The sequence below is a fragment of the Gymnoscopelus microlampas genome (genome assembly GCF_963454915.1).
Source record: "Gymnoscopelus microlampas genome assembly, chromosome: 8".
NCBI classification, from domain to species: domain Eukaryota; kingdom Metazoa; phylum Chordata; class Actinopteri; order Myctophiformes; family Myctophidae; genus Gymnoscopelus; species Gymnoscopelus microlampas.
In genome coordinates this window covers 22,634,702-22,637,589 of record NC_139945.1, presented here as the reverse complement: position 1 = coordinate 22,637,589, position 2,888 = coordinate 22,634,702, and positions in this window count along the sequence as shown.

Here is a 2,888-nt window from a genome sequence, read left to right as displayed (position 1 = left end):
TATAGTTTTAGCAATTTTCGCCATCTTTTTTACAGTGGGCGGGGGCATTCTGTCCGGTGGCTAAATATGTCTTTTTTTACACAATAACCCGGTGTTTTCTTTATTATTATGTACAGTAGCTCTTCTAGCCCCCAATAACTCACATCTGGCCATCAAAGACCACAGGACCTTTTTTATTGTGTAAAAAAGGCATATTTAGCCACCGGACAGAATGCCCCCGCCCACTGTAAAAAATATCGCAAAAATTGCCAAAACTGTAGAAAGCAGTACATGAAAAAAAAATAACACTCATCTTTTATTTACTTTAATTACAAGCTAAAATATAAACCTTGGTTGTAAAAAACTAAAGTTGTCCTTTAATGGGTTAAAGGACTGGTATCTGGTATATGTTTAGCCCCTTTGGTATGCTTTGGAAAATGGTTGGCAATATTGTTTGTGATTTTCAATCGTATAACCTTGGTTTATTTGAACCGACATTAAAAGCTGCTTCACTGCTGTCAGGAAAAAAAGACGACAGAATGTCACGCATAATTTACTAGATGATCAACCTGACAAAGCTGTTGGTTTCCATGAATTTCAGTTTTGAGATGATTGTGAATATTTTGTGAAATGGAAACTAACACTATCTATAATGACCAGGTTTTGTTAAATATTCACAAATATTTATACATTGCAACGAAGGCTGATTGATAGTCACCAGGCAGTCTATTAGAGCGAAGCATAAAGAGACATCTTGGGAGTGTACTCACTACTACTATGGTCTGGCGGTCATTAACAAGCTGCCTTTTGTCACAAGATGATTGGTTAAACATTTCATTTGTCATTTTTTATGACCATGAAGTGTACAGTAGCAATATTTACCTCAGTGACCATGGGGCTAAAGAATGGGTCAGAAACTGTTCATGTTCACTCCCATTGGAATCAATATACTCCAACCCACTTCTGGTCTCCTAAAGGGCCCTACGACCCACAGATACGGGAAGTATCTGTGCGGCTGTGTTGGACTACAGTTAGCCTATATAGCTACTTATGGCCACTGACCACCAGAAGTACACAACACCAGTAGTGGAAAAAATACACACATATTTTACATAAGTAAAAGTATTAATACTTCATTGTTTAAGTACTGTTACAAGTAAAAGTCCAGAATTCAAAATGTACTTGAGTATAAGTACAAAAGTATTGGTATGAAAATGTAGTTAAAGAAGTACCAAAAGTAAAAGTACTCATTATGCAGAATGTCAGAAGTTCAAAATGTATACAAATCTTTTAAAAATAGCAGCTCTACAAGCTCACAATGCGTGATCGTGTCGCATTGTGAGCTTGTAGATCTGCTATTTTCAAATGGCCAAAATATATATAGGGCTGAAGTGATTAATGTATGTTTTGTAATAATCAAAATCTGCAAAGTAACTAGTAACTGAAGCTGTCAAATAATTGTACTGGAGTACAATATTTGCCTCTAAGATCTAGTTGAGTAGAAGTAAAAGTATAGTAAATTGGTACTGAAGAAAGTAAAAAGACCTAATTTTACTTAAGTACCGTACTTGAATAAATGTACTTAATTACTTCACACCACTGCACAAAGCTGTTACAAAGAGTAGTTAGTTTAATTCTTCTCTAGAGGGCACCACTGCTTTATGAAAGCTATGGCCAAACTGTCTTCTTTTTTCTTTTTTGTTTACAGAGATTGTTCCCTCCTGCTGGACACTGAGCCACATACAGCCTCCATCACCCATCCTCAAAAGTGGCCTGCCTACTGATTGGCCCTCTGGGAAGTATTAGGTGACATTTTTATTTAAATTATTTAATTTATTGAAAAGGCACACACCAACTAATACGCATTACACCATTATGAAATGTTTCTCCTTTATAATACATGGATACAAAATAAAGACTTTTGTGGGATTTAAACATATATTTTTAACGAATGAAGGGGGAGCTTATGATCTCTATAATAATGAATGATAAACTTTAGATAGCCTTTTTTATATATAGCTTCTTAGAACAGGTGTTTTTGTTTATGTATTATGTACTCTGTATGTGTGTATTCATATTATCACTCATGAGGCATTAGTCTTTGTGCAAAGCTATTGGTGCGTGTGTGGACAGCCAGTTGGATAATGAGGGCAATGACATGAATGAGTGAGCGGTTGTTCCATTATACTTATTTATTCACAAAGATGATGTGGAAATATCATTAGATCAAAACATTAATTGAATAAATACATAAATACTTTTGTGTGAATTAATCACATAAAACAATTGCCCCTAGTGTGTAAGGAGCTTTAGGCAGCCATGTACAGTATATATAAACATAATGTAGAACACACACACACACACACACACACACACACACACACACACACACACACACACACACACACACACACACACACACACACACACACACACACACACACACACACACACACACAGAGCAAGGCTGAGATTGTAGGGTTCAGCTGAGATAATGGCATCATATACATTCATTACCTACTTATAAATTGTGTGTGTGTGTTACATCAGATGATAATCTGGAGATGCTGAGCTCAGCAGACTGTGTGCTGAGACAGGTAGCAAGGCATTAATTCAGCTCAACGTTATCAAACACTGGACCCTCACAGCTTGAGCCCTGCTGTCCCTTTTCTGGACATATAGCAGCCACAACGTTGTGAGCTTGTAGATCAGCTATCTTCGGCAAAGAGATGTGTTGTATAAAGAACAAAGTAGGGGTCAATGCAGTATAGTGTTTAAATGGTAACACAACACAACACATAGGCCTATATACCAGGAATGAGTCTTAACACAGTGCCATGAAATAAACTACATTATGAAAAATAATAAGGAAAGGATAGAAGGGAGGAAATTAAGATTATATGAACAGA